The sequence below is a fragment of the Hesperophylax consimilis genome, chromosome 21 (genome assembly GCF_061612785.1).
Source record: "Hesperophylax consimilis isolate HC1 chromosome 21, BYU_Hcon_1.0, whole genome shotgun sequence".
Lineage (NCBI taxonomy): Eukaryota > Metazoa > Arthropoda > Insecta > Trichoptera > Limnephilidae > Hesperophylax > Hesperophylax consimilis.
This window is the reverse complement of record NC_142856.1, coordinates 20,679,224-20,694,497: the sequence shown is the minus strand read 5'-3', so window position 1 is coordinate 20,694,497 and position 15,274 is coordinate 20,679,224. Positions and strand designations below refer to the sequence as shown.

General features: G+C 35.1%; 1 non-coding gene across 1 annotated transcript; it reads right to left on the bottom strand.

The window, feature by feature from the left end:
- Positions 1 to 466: 466 nt before the first annotated feature.
- Positions 467 to 539, bottom strand: TRNAA-AGC (transfer RNA alanine (anticodon AGC)). The gene has a single exon. It is a non-coding gene; the product is annotated as a tRNA-Ala (tRNA).
- Positions 540 to 15,274: the final 14,735 nt, after the last annotated feature.

Below are 15,274 nucleotides of genomic sequence, written 5' to 3'. Positions count from 1 at the left end.
TCTCACAGAAATCGTTGTCTTACCGCAGTGGCGAGAAATATGATCTAAAGGGTGTTTGGAAGATAATATCCTACGATTTATATTCAAGTCTAGAAGTTAACCACAGAATAAAAAAATGTACACTTTTATGAAACCAAAAGAACTCCAAATTGAAATAAAAACTCATGAGAAAAAGTGAGGTAAGAGTAACTGTAAGCTAACTGAGGTCTGATAGGTTAAGTAGCATTTAAAAAAGTATTGTGATTCATTTCATAAAAAATATCTTATCATATCTATAACATGTTAAATAACAAAGAAGTACACGAATTTTCTATGAAGGGAATTTCATATAATAACATTTCTCAACTCTGCATCTGAATAGAAATTATCTTAAAAAATAAGTTACATTTTTAACTTAAAAAACTTGTTATAATATGTTGGTAGAATTTTGGAATACGAGGTCTTAATGCCAGCGAAAAGAAAGATTTGGAGGCGCCGGGTATCGATCCCGGTACCTCTCACATGCTAAGCGAGCGCTCTACCATCTGAGCTACGCCCCCGGCTGAAAATACTTCAAACAAAATGTATAAGATAGTTCGAAATTGCAGCCCAGCCTTGCACCATATTACGTGACATCATTAACAAGTATCAGATTATACTAACTGTAATGTACAACGAAAATAATTTACATAAACATAATTACAAGCGAACAACGTGTAATCATTATGGCCACCTGCCAATAGTTCGTCGATCGTTGAGAATGGTGTCGATTTTAAGTTTAGTATTTATAAACATACAAGACAAACCTCTTCGATTGTGGTCGCTCGAGCAGGAGTATCGGCAAACCTAATAATTCAATACCGAAACTGCGTATAAATGGCATTCCTTGACATTTTCACTGGAATTCCTGCATGAACAACATTTATTGGTGGCTGCAAACAATTTTTTGTGATATTTATTTATTTGAGTGTACTACTATCTTTCCTTTTCCCAATCCTGCCTTTAATATTGCTTCTCAACATCGACGAATCAAATGCTCGAGCCGTGTCATGATAAGAGCTAGAATAACAGAAGAATCATAATCAAAATATAATGAATAAGTGGAAATGCGACAGTGCCGGTTTTATCTATGGCATGTTTGCTATGAAAAATTATAAGGAACTAACCCAAACATTTATTGCCACGCTATAGACAAACAGTGCGCCATTCAAATTGCGTGTTTAAAAATCCACCGGTCCGAATGATACTCGACTGCCCAAGAGTCGAAATGAATCCCAAATCCCATAGGTGCGTTGAAAATGTCAGCACCTACGGGACACTCTTAGGTTCATCTGATATATACTAGTGGCGCCAGAGCGCTAGACCTTCAAACCTTGAGAATCTGTTAGCTGCCTGAGTGCGCAACACCTATGAGATTTTTTTATACCAATTTTTTACGGAATGATATTTTTCATGTATCTGGGGGATTTTTTTCGTCATTTTTAATCTTCGATTGAACTTCCACGAACCGCCTCTAGAATTCGTTAAGGTGTGTTACACCGTCTCTTCTTATCTCTTTTGAGAAAGTTAAGTATATTTAAAAACATGTTTTTTAAGAAACAAAGAGCGAAAAACCATTTCCGAATAAACTGCAGGCGCTTTAAGTGCTCTCAAACTTAAATATTTGCTAACACGTTTATAATTCGATTTGTATGTAAATTTCTTATTTCAGTAGTCCAGAGTGCGGTTCAGGCTGTTGTTTGTAAGGGATGAACTAATAATATACAGAAGAACGAGTAGATTGGGTATTGGGAAATGGTTGGAACTAGTTTTAACGTTAAATTTACAGCAGGATTTTAGTAATAAGTAATAATTAATAAAAAATACTAATTTCGATTGTCTGCGAATCAACTCAAATTTACTTTGAATTTTGAAGCGTCATTTTCAAAATTGAAACTGATTGTGTAATTGTTTTTACATATTATGATTCTTTATTCCAAATGTGTATTTTTTAAATTAAATTTTTGAGAGATTATGATTTTTTACAAGGTTTACTAATGGTGTTGATTCGAAAGATAAATTTACTCCCTCTAATTTTTGCAAACAAATTTATTATATTATAAAGAAAATTGTAATATTTTTTGTTTGAAAAGCAATGATCCTGAACTTGGCAAATATTTTATAAATACTTTCAGCTCCACAAATCATGCGATTATATTTATCACGGATCTGCGCTAGGTATTGTAGCATTTATGTAGGATGGTTCCTAGTACTCCAAAAATGTTATTTGCGAAAATCACTCCAAGGGATCTTTAATCGGTATAACTAACTAATCATCACACCATTTCCCGTAAGTGTAGGTAGAAATGATAGACCGCCAAACTAATCGGTCTTGGCACACGCTTTGCTTTATTCTCATTCATACATCGTCTCATACAAACTCTTACCTTACTCCGACTCTTGACATAGCATAGTATAGTAAGCAACGCATCTTGTTAGGTATAAAAAAAGGATTAATGTTTCAGTATATTTATCGGCACAGGAAATAGGTACTTGAACCATTTTTGAGTTCACTTTGAACACCCTTTGTAAAGTAAAAGGTACCCGGTACTCGCCTTTATTCTACATAGTTCTAAGCGCATCTGGGATCTGCTGTTTCTAAGACGGAAAGGTGGATGGATCAGTAGGTAGGTGCCTACTTGAAATATGTTATTATGTTTAAAGTGGGTACCTATCTACTTAAATATAAAATCGTTGGGACTTGAGACATACATATTTGCATAATACACGTTGTGCAGCTTGCCTTAAGAAATGAAACTCATAATAAAATAATAATATATTGAACTGCTAATCTTTCCGTCAACTTTTTTTAATGTTCAAATAGAAGTTGTCCAGTACCTAAATAGGCAGACATTATGCAAAAATATTGAAAATTAACACACGTGAATTAACGACATATACACAGACACAGAAAATATTTAAAACAGACATAACTGGTACTTCCGTGAACAGTTCGTAACGTATGTTTCTAATTTTCTCTTGTTTAATACATCAAACCAAAATTTCCTCTAAAATCATAAGATTTTGTTCATAAATGCCTTAAATTACTTAATAATAAAACATAAATATTTTTTGCAAGGTTTTTACAAATACCAAATAAGAAATGTCACCATCTCAATCACGATATTATTTTTTCAAACTTCATACAGTCCGGTAGGTACCGTTATATTGATTACTCTGATTTGACAGCTCGTAGTAGGCATTACGACTGCGAACTCTGGCAGGATAAAATGTAGTAACTAACACGACCATCATCTTAAATCGGATCCTGACAGTAACAAACAATTTTACAGACAGATTAAATGCCAAATAGTCACGTTAAAACAGGACGTATTTTTTTGGCAAATTAATTTTGTTTTGTGGGAAGCCTAAATGTATGTTGTTTAACAGTGGGTCCTTACCATCAAGTTACCATTCTCCATGAATGAATGAATGAATGAATCCATGTCCAATCCATTAAGGTCGTAGACCGCTAGTAGGTAGGTAGGTACTTTCTATAAAATCCGTAAATTTTGTGTAAGATTATTGTATCTTCCAGAATGCGACTATTACATATTGCTCAGTAAAATTTAACCTTCAAGCCAGTTCCCACAGTTCGTATTTTCAAGTTTAGTGTAGCTTCCCACATTTGCAGATTCGACCCTACAATAAAACAATTCTTTGGCCTGGTATTTTTATAAAGATATTGTCTTGTTTGTGTATCATTTATGATTTAAGAATTAGTGACATTTTACTGCAAGCAGCGGCAGTTTTCAAATAGACCTGTTCGCTTTCTATTTTATGATGACCCTAGTTAAACCATTATGCCTAAAAATATTTGCCAATACCTTTCCCACCCCTGTCCCATAGTAATAAAAACCCCAAATAAAGTTTCATCTCCCTCAAAATAATTCCTTTAAAATATTTGTATTGTTTAAGTCACGTTTGTATCATTAAGAATAGTTAAGTGCATTTTATTTATGTTAAGAATGTTGTTTGCCAACGAGCGGGTGGAACATCTTTATTTTGGTAAAATGTCCTTCAGAATTTAGTTTAAATACAGATACCTCCCAGAAAAAGGACAGTATTAGAGTGTTGCTATAACTGGTAGGTACAAGCGTACCTAGGCAGTCAGTCGTGAGATAATTACTAGGTTTATGTAAACCTAGGGAAAACTGAAGAATAGAGGAAACTAGACCTTTATTTCTTTCAGTTTAAGTTTTAGCAGAGGAAAATAAGATCCTCTGCAATTATATTGTGAATTAATAAATTTATATGTCAAGAAGAAGAAGTGTTTTCCTGCATTCCATCTGACGGCGTGTTCTCGTACCACGATAGCAGAAACATATGGTCCTTCGAGCCGCATCGGGAACAGCAGCATCATGGAAGCGGAACAACACTCAAAGACGTCATCTGTCTGCGGCAGCAAGGCGGGAACCAGCAGCAGCTGGACGGAGGCTCAAATAAAAGCTTCAGAAACCAAGGTGCACATCACGAGACAAAAGGCCCGCCTACTTACGGAGATGGCCGAAGCAAAGATGGCTGCTTCCGAAGCAAAGATGGCCGCTTCCGAAGCAAAGATGGCTGCAGCAATGTCAATATTGGATGCAGAGGAGCAACATGCGGCGCTCGTTTTAGAAGCTGCATCAAGGACTTCGCAACGGAATCTCGAGGATAGAGTCAATGACTGGGTGGACCAGTCACATCACAGTTCATCATCAGATCTTGGAGATCACGATGAACAGCCTCTTCGAGTTCAAATGGAGCAGAAACAGGAACTGCTCCATGATGGGCGGTTATCACTACAACCGCCCACAAGAACTGCACAGCAACAGCCCTTGGCAGGGCAGACTCTCCCGTCGCAAATGGAGCCTCGGGTAGAGCAGGCTCATCCGCTGCAATTGGAACAGCGGTTGGAGCAGCACAAGGGTGGGCGGTACGCATTACTCCCACCAAAAGGATCATCAGAGCAGCAGCCCTTGGCAGGGCAGACTCTCCCATCGCAATTGGAGCCTCGGACAGAGCAGGCTCTTCCGCTGTACTTGGGACAGCGGTTGGAGCAGCAGCAGCAGGGCGGGCGGTACGAGCTACTCCCACCCAGAGGAACATCACATCAGCAGCCCTTGGTAGGGCAATCTCTTCAGCTGCAGTCGACGCAGCATCAGCAGCCTAGCTGCTGGGAGCTGCCTACATCAGAGCAGCCATTCAACTTAGCAGAGCAACGCAACGGGCAACAGTGGCCAGAGTCGCAGGGCCGATTCCAGGGACCAACACCTGCTATAACTGAAGACCGTCTCGCGGAATCAATTGGTAAGGCAATGTCTTTATATAATACCAGGCCCAAAGTTAATGATCTTCCCACATTTAACGGCAATCCAATTGAATGGATTGCGTTCAAATCAATATACCATCATACCACAGACTTCTTAAAAGTATCTGACAGCGAAAATTTATATAGATTGCAAAAGGCGTTAAAAGGAGAGGCGCGTGACGCTGTTTCTTCCCTTCTATTATCTCCTTGCAATGTCAAGGAAATAATAAATACGTTAGAAAATATTTTTGGCAACACGGATCACATCATACAAAAAACTATTGGTGAGATCCGAAATTTAAGTAAATTAGATGAGAATACCAGTTCAGACGCCATAATTCGATTTTCTTGTAAAGTAAAAAATTTAATTTCTATGTTAAAATCATTTAAAAATATCGGACATTTGCACAATCCAGATTTGTTGTCGACATTAATCGGTAAACTGCCTAGTACACTACGAACGTTGTGGCTTACAGACAAAGATAGGCGGAACACAACACAGCCAATACTCTGCTATTTATCACTTTGGCTGGAAGAAATCGTCATTAATTCACGTGACTCAGGAATAAGTTTTAATTCTAAAATCAGTAACGAAACTAAATTTGCTTCCAATAACCATTTCAAGCAGTATAGTAATAATTATCATCCACGGCAAGCTAATCAACATCAAAATAAACAAAATTTTAATAGGCCTTATGCATCCAAAAATAATCATTTCGAACGTCCGTACGATACGTCAAAAAAATTCCTTTATCACACCACTAATAATGGAAAACCACCGTGCTGTGTTTGCAAAGGAGAACACCAGATTTGGCAATGTGAAAAATTTAAAAATGTCCCAATAACGCAAAGATGGGAAATTGCTAAATATAATAATGTTTGTTACAAGTGCTTAGGGTACGGACATTCCCGTTTTAATTGTAAAGTAAATTTAAAATCACCAAACGAAAAATTTCATGATTTATTGGTTAATCACAATCGGGTGGAAACCGATGAAGTTGTCACAAACACGTGGGAAAGTAATCAAGTACTTTTAAAAATTATTCCGATTACGGTATACGGGCCACTCGGAAGCCGAGATATTCATGCGCTGTTAGACGATGGGTCAACCGTCACATTGTTAGACCAAGAAGTAGCCAAACAAATCGGTTTGTCTGGACCAGTTAGTGACCTCTCATTGCATGGAGTCAATGAAATGAGCTCCAACAACGCGGATTCTATGTCAATAAATGTAACAATAAAAGGTAAAAACGAAGTAGAATCGTACATAGCTAGTGCTCGAACCGTTCGGGATTTAAAGATACCAGCTCAAATGGCGCTATCTAATTCTTACATTTCGAGTAATAAACACTTAAAGAACGCTCCTCGCTTTGAAAAGAATGTAAAACCCCAAATGTTAATTGGGCAAAACAACTGGGAATTAATTATTTCCAGAAAAATAGTTCAGGGAGATAAAAATAAAGTATCATTATCTTATACAAAGCTTGGTTGGGTCGCGCTCGGCCATATTTCAAATAAAACGGGAAATAGTGTAGAATTCAATTTTCATGTTCAGGAAAACGAAAATAGCGAATTGCATGAAATTATCAAAGAGAGTTTTAAGATAGACGAGATGGGAGTAGTGAGCCCGAAAATATGCAAAGATGATAAACGTGCATATTCCCTGTTAGAAAGTACCTCAAAACGCGCTAGTCAGGGGTGTCATTGGGAGACGGGTTTGCTGTGGAAGAAAGAAGAAAGATATTTTCCTGATAGTCTTCAGGTTGCGGAAAATAGATTAAAAACTTTAGAAAAGAGAATGGACAAAGACCCTGAATTTGCGGAAGCCTACTGCAACAAAATACAACATTATTTAGATAAAAGATATGCAAAAAAATTCAATTTCAGTGGTAGGTATCCGGATAGCTCGGATAAATTTTATTTACCACATTTTGCTGTTTACAACCCAAATAAGCCAGGAAAGCTTAGGGTTGTATTTGATGCGGCGGCAAAATCAAAGGGAATTTCTTTGAATGATAGGCTTTTAACCGGGCCCGATCTATATAATTCTCTGCTAGGAATGCTTTTTAAATTTAGGCAAAATAAAATTGCATTCACCGCCGATATCCAAGAAATGTTTTTACAAATTAAAATTATTGATGAATATACACCGTTTCAGCTGTTTTTATGGAGTGGAAAAGATCGTAAGGTAGCCCCGTCTGTGTACGTTATGAATTCAATGATTTTTGGCGCAAAATCATCACCTTGTTCGGCGCAATTCGTAAAAAATAAAAACGCGGATCAATTTTTATGTCAGTATCCCCAGGCCGTCAAAGCAATAAAAACAAAACATTACATGGACGACTATTTAGATAGTGTAAATTCATTAGAAAGTGCGAAGAAATTAATACAAGATATTACATACATACATGCTCAAGGCGGGTTTAAGGGTGGAGGTGAATGCGAAATTACCTACTACAACCAGTCAGTCAGTAAGATATACATTTTTTTACGGAATTTCTAGTTTTAATACATTACCTACTACACAATTTTAGTCATAAGATTTACATTTTTTACGGAATTTCTAGTTTTAAGACATTACCTACTACACAATTTTTAGTCATAAGATTTACATATTCCACGGAATTTTTAGTTTTAAGAGTAGCATAAATATTTGTATTTTAGACATTTTATTAAATTTAACTGGTAATTTTCGTAGACAAGCAGTAGGTACCTAATAAAGATAACAGTCGCATTCTTTGCCTATTTTGTGAAGTATCTTCACGGGAGGAGGTATGTATCTTCCAGAATGCGACTATTACATATTGCTCAGTAAAATTTAACCTTCAAGCCAGTTCCCACAGTTCGTATTTTCAAGTTTAGTGTAGCTTCCCACATTTGCAGATTCGACCCTACAATAAAACAATTCTTTGGCCTGGTATTTTTATAAAGATATTGTCTTGTTTGTGTATCATTTATGATTTAAGAATTAGTGACATTTTACTGCAAGCAGCGGCAGTTTTCAAATAGACCTGTTCGCTTTCTATTTTATGATGACCCTAGTTAAACCATTATGCCTAAAAATATTTGCCAATACCTTTCCCACCCCTGTCCCATAGTAATAAAAACCCCAAATAAAGTTTCATCTCCCTCAAAATAATTCCTTTAAAATATTTGTATTGTTTAAGTCACGTTTGTATCATTAAGAATAGTTAAGTGCATTTTATTTATGTTAAGAATGTTGTTTGCCAACGAGCGGGTGGAACATCTTTATTTTGGTAAAATGTCCTTCAGAATTTAGTTTAAATACAGATACCTCCCAGAAAAAGGACAGTATTAGAGTGTTGCTATAACTGGTAGGTACAAGCGTACCTAGGCAGTCAGTCGTGAGATAATTACTAGGTTTATGTAAACCTAGGGAAAACTGAAGAATAGAGGAAACTAGACCTTTATTTCTTTCAGTTTAAGTTTTAGCAGAGGAAAATAAGATCCTCTGCAATTATATTGTGAATTAATAAATTTATATGTCAAGAAGAAGAAGTGTTTTCCTGCATTCCATCTGACGGCGTGTTCTCGTACCACGATAGCAGAAACAATTATGATTAAACGGACTAAAAAATAAATATTTGTTACAAAATAGGTAAGTTACATCAATGGATGTAAGGTAACTTTGAAATCTATATGAATAAAAATGTAAATGTTCGTTTGTTCAAAATCTGAAATCGACGAAAGTTCTTCATTTTGACACAACATTGAATATACAACCTCCCTTTTCCTATTTTTGTAATGTATTGTACGCGAAACTTATAATTTTTAAATCAAACTACCAATGTAAAATTGTACCTTATAAAATTATTTTTTAACTTATATCTCCCTAATTGTGAATAATTCGTGTTGAATATCTAATTAAGTTTTGTCGAATAGAACGTTCGTGTAAATAATATTAATTATTTTTTAGGTGCTGTAATGGACATAAGCGAATATGAAAACTCTCAATAACGATTAAATATTGAAATATGCCTCGAGGCCTCTTAAAAATATTTCCTCTTGTTTCCTAGGTCTCCTTTTTATTTCGAGAATGATAATTTTCCCAAAGCGTTTAAGGTAGTTTCCAGGTTTCTCAGCCTGTCGTATTGTTCCTGGGGTTAAAAGCGAATGGGGGGGGGGGGCTAGAAGCGAAAAAATAATTTACATTCTGTCAGTCACCGCTGTGGGGGTGCTTTGTTTTCTTGTCAATCTGCCAATGGTTTTCTTGGGTATATTAGATTCAGATTGCTCACAAAAAATCGATTAAGTTTTGTATAGCTACGTATTAGACTTTCGTATAATCGATTAATAATACGGTTAGTAGGTATTTACACAAAAGGATTCTATAAATATATCCGAAACACAGGATAATTTAAAAATGGATATGTTAAATTGATAAAAAATAAGTAATATAGTATCAATAGCTCGACTGGAAGTAATTGGACTTGTACCTGGATTCTGTGTTTTTGTCTATTTCATTTGACATTTACTTCTCCAATGATAAAAAAGTGAAATTCTGCTAGAAAGTTATCCGATAAAACATATCCTGTATTCCATGAACCGTTTAGGTGAAACAAGGACGTAAAACAGCAGCGATAAGGGAAAATAGAAACACGAAGACGCAGAACTTGTTAGGTATTGGTATATATATGTTAAGTTTAATTGTAGGTTCTATTAAGAATTTTTCGTGACAACTCGAGTTTAATAATTTAAGTTTTTCTGATACATGTTTTCGTAGGTTCAATAAAAATTTTTAAATTTATCTCATTTAAACCCCTAAATGTATGTTCAAATATTTATAAAAATCACAATGTATTCGTATACCCCAACCACTTTGAATAAATCTTTTCCTTTTAAATTCCTTTAGTATTTTAAAACCCCCCCTTAAATGCCCCCGTCGAGCCTCCCAACTACCCACTTCCCGCCCCCCGTGATTGATGGACCCCCACCCATCACCCCCATTACTCGCCCACTATTCACCTCCCACTCTCAGGAAACATTATTGACAAGAGAACTATTAGGAAAACTGTTCTAAATAATGTTCCTCACATAAAGTAACGTGATTTACATACACACCTACATAGTAGGAACTGGCCTGTACTCTATATACGGGGAAATTAGAGAACTAGAGAATTTGAGATCCTGAAGTTCTTGAGATCAAAACCAAATTTTATTAAAATGAAATTATTTATAAGTATATATATTATACGCCCGTATGGGGCTTTTACAAACATGTGACAATATGTTCCTACATAATATTTCAGTGGAACAATAATCAAAACTAAGATTTTCTTATAAAATTATATAAAAGTCATGCAGTATTATGCTAACCTTAATTGTTATTACTGAGATATGTTATTATAGCCTTCTTGTGACTATATTCCTTGCGGTTGGGCACATCCACAATTTCCGCGAAAGTGTTACAAACTGCATGCAATATAGGGTTACAAGCGAGTATTTAATTTTATATTTTTTTATTGTGAATACCGCACAAGATTCCCACCTTAGAGTCCCAACCGTGTGGAGCCAGTGAGACTATGGCATCCCCAATTGAGGTATCTTGTGAGGCTGAAGATATAGGGGAGGGGAAGGAGATGGAGGAGAGGAAGGTATTTGGCTATTAAGAATTGGTCACCAAACACAGCTAAAGCCATTTCAAGCAACGTTTCAATTCTGAATGGTGGTCACACCAGGGCGATACTTTGCGTATATTCCACTCTGGAACGTGCCGCAACTACACTATGTATTATTTTAACTGAATAAATTGGGAAACGAAACAAATAAATCTCGATTCGCTACTTTCGGCTTGCTGGTCGAGAGCAAATGATACAGTCATGATGTTATTGTGGCAATTAAAAACATTTTTATAGTTCTAGATGATATGTCAAAGGTGATTAGACTCAATAAATCAGGGCTGTCTATAATTCAATTATTTTTTTTTTTATAAAAGTCATGTTAGAAACTAGTCTTATATATTTTAATTCTTTCATCAAGTGGTTGTAATTTATAGTTTTAGAGGTTAAATGCGACTCTCGTTATATTCTACGTTTTCATAGATGGCGTTAGTTAATTTATTTTATTTAAATACGTTTTTGCAAGGTATTGCTTTACAATATTAGGAATTATTTGTTTGCGCCTGTACATGCGCAATTTGAATATGTATAAATAGTTTTGTCCGTAAAAAACTCAATTCTTTCGAGAAAGGCATACAAATACAATCTGTTGCTCATTCCTTAGTAAAAAATTAGCTAAAAAAGGGAGATCAACATGGCGTAATACTCCACATACATAATAAATCACGATAATACCGTGAAAATCTGAATAATTTTAGTTGTTATTTTCAAAATTGGAACTGATTTGTCGAGAATCCAGATTATATCTACAGTTTTTCTCTGTTCTGCTTTTTCTGTTTTTAATTTTTAAAATTATTTTTTTAGTATTATATAATTGTTTGTAATCATGAATTTAAATAAAATTCAAATTGGTAAGGATTCAAATGCCACAAAAAACATCCATTAATAAAAATCCCTAAAACAATGCAGTTCGTTATTCGCAAAAAATATTCCCTAAAAACAAATAATCCACTCGATCTGAGTTCCACATTCCATACATCAAAAATCCGTGGAATATCCAGGATTACGTATGGAAAAGTGGTTCGGATATTCGCTAAGCCGAAATTCGGCGCACGTAATGCCATCTGTCGGCAAGCTGCGGAGTTATTCCTGGCGGTGCTTTCAGTTGCAGCCGCGCGTGAAAATTGGTTTTACCATTTCCAGTTTTCTATGTATCAAATCGGGATTCTTTTCTTGTCATACCGGGTGCTTTCTGAACGGAATCTTTCAACTAATATTTCTATAAAGGTTGCAGAAATACCAGGATTACAGTGTTATGGCAATACCTTTATACAATTACGCTGATATATTATTTTGTAGGAAACACACACCTTTTATTTAATTCAAAAAGTATGATATATATTAAGTTAAACAAGGTTAAGTCGAACATTTTCTAATGCTAATGTTGTATGGAAGTTTAATTTTGCCTTAAAACTAATAATAAGTAAAGGGAAGAGGAATAAAGGATAGGAATAGGACATGCTCTCGATTCATTCTCTATTCACGCATTAATAATTTGTGATCGTATACATGACATCGGTTTGATATTTCTGAAGGTTATTAAAGGGTGTTTATTACGAAGTTGTGTGTTATACTGCCCAAAGGTTAGTTCTGCATGTGGGGAAATAAAAGAAATAGGAATAGGTACATTTTATTTATTTATTTATACTGGGTTTTTACAGATGTTCTCACTTACGTGAGAACTATCCAGTTATAGAAACTCAGTTAAGTTAAACACAAAAATCTACAAATTAAATACATTCAGGTAAAAATGCAATTAAATACAGGTTACGTACAGTTAAATAATAATATAAAATCATACATAAGCTCAGTAAAATGACAAAAACTAGGAGAGTTAAAGTGATACAAATTATAATTATCTAAACATAATTTTTGAATCTATATAAATTATCGACGAAAATAACTACTTCAGCACACTCAGTCTTATTATACAGTCGATACATTTGGGTCAGAGGGCTAAAATATGCGATATTATTAAATTATTATTTAAGGGCTAGATATGAATTGCGTTATTACGCATAGGTATACCATATATACCTACAAAGAAAAACAAAGTAAAACCATGTATAATCGTGTGAAAAATATTTATTTGGATCATCTCAGCAAATAATGCAAGGCCGACTTAAGCGTAACTTGTAAGATTAAAAAAGGGACGCTCAGATGGTTTGTGCATGTAGAGCGTATGAACGAATAAAGAGTAGGTATAAGGATAGTATAATTGACGCAAATGGTAAGAGATGTCGGGGACGCCCGAGGAAGATATAGCACGATAAAGTAAACCAGATACTTGAGTAGGGCCATGTCAAGAGTCATAATAATAGAAGAGTACCTTTGTATGAGCCTGATTCTGAGGCAAGACCGAGTTGTTTCGCGGCCCGTTCTCTCTGCCTACGCCTATGGGGAAATGGCGAGATGGTTAGTTAAGTATTTAGTCTGGCTTAAAGTACTTGTTCTTAGCCAATTAATATAATCACTCAACTACGGAGGTCGTTCTACGTGAACTACAATACGAAGTTCAAGACACATCATGCGAAAACCTCAATATGCATACCTAACAATATAATTATTACAAGTGTCTATCCACAATAGCATAATGTAAATTGCATCTGATTGATGCAAATTCTGCGCAATACAATGGGAATCCGCTGCACATAATGCAGCATAATGTGTGCAAGTAAACGCAGAGGCAGATTCTAGCGAATAGCCACAGACAATTCAGTAACTAGCAACTAGCTGCATATATCTCCCATAGCGCGAGATCACTGATCAGAAAAAATCCTAGAAGTGTGATATGTGGATGGAGATGCTAGTTGAATATAGACTCCGTTCACAACTAAATACATAAATATGCAGGAACAAATCCAGGGAAAAAATCTTAGGGAATAGGTATATAAAGGTATATCATGGAACTTATCCGAGGTTTATGTGCCGTATGGACTTACTCGAGACAACGAATATATTTAGTTTAGAAACGAGACATTATGCAAACCTTTCATTCATTTTTTTTAAATAGTGCATAACTCTGTTGATAGCTCATTACTTTTGAAATGCTATGGCTTATACGTGTCTGAAAACTTCAACAGAACAGAATAGCATGACAAGGGGAATGGTACTATTGAATGATATTTCTAAAACAGTAAATATGTACATGGAGAAAAATAAGTATGGCTGAAATATTGAAATCCTCTTGTAAAGGTGATTGCAATCCATTTCCTAATAAATTATAAGTCTATTCAGAATATATCGGAATACGTGCTCATGCAGGCGTCATTTTCCTGATAAATATAATGACGAAATGTTACAATATCAAAATTTTTATGAACACGTGTTCCGACATCCTAATAACATATTCGTGTTTTACCTACATTTTTGGAAACCTGTAAATTCATTCGTTAAAGGTCTGCATGTCTTAATATTAATATGAATTATTTAATCAGTTAAATTAATTACATATATATGTAATTATTTATAATAATAAATTAGCAATATTTTATATCAGTATGATCTATTTTTACAAATCTTGTATCATAAATGGATGATTCATCTGTCGTAACATAATTTAAATATATTTAGTAAAAGTATACGTTTAGATTTCCTGAAAAATATCTACTGACATCGTTAAAGGTTTTATCAACAATATTGCTAATAAGTCGACAAAGTCAGCCATGAAATTTAACTGTTGACAACGACTAAAATAGACCGGTCGGTGGCTGAGTTTACTAATGCACCGGGTTTCTATACAGTCGTCGACGACCGCTTTGTAGCGATGGCAGTAGACGATTTTTAAGTATTGTCAGTTTATTCGTAACCCGGGATTGTTTGTATTTATTACAAAAAATTCAATACGAAATCAAGCACGTTCTATCACTTTTTCTCAAGTAGATCGGAGATACAAATTGGCTGATATTTACTGAACAAAAAGGAATTTGGACAATTAACAAGATATCACGAGTAATGGCTAAAGACAAATTGTTGTGGGCCGAAGTACCTACCCTCAATTTAGCCTTACTTCGGGCGAATTGATCTAACATTTGCAAATATTTAAATTCCTTTTTGAAGATAAGAACAATTTTACTGGCCTGTCTGGGACCAGTGTTGAAAGGCCATGAAATGACGACATTAGGCCTAGCGTGGCTATATCGGCAACTAAGCAGAATGAAAAAGACAAACTAAGCTATCGATACCTATTAGTTTTTCAGTATCGCTAGTACACCTGGTGTTATTAAGTACTACATTTAAGTTATTTCGATAAATTTATCAATATCGGGAAATCCCACTATCCGAGACAAAAGAAAACAACCAGCATGTCTTCCCGAATCTTTTCTTG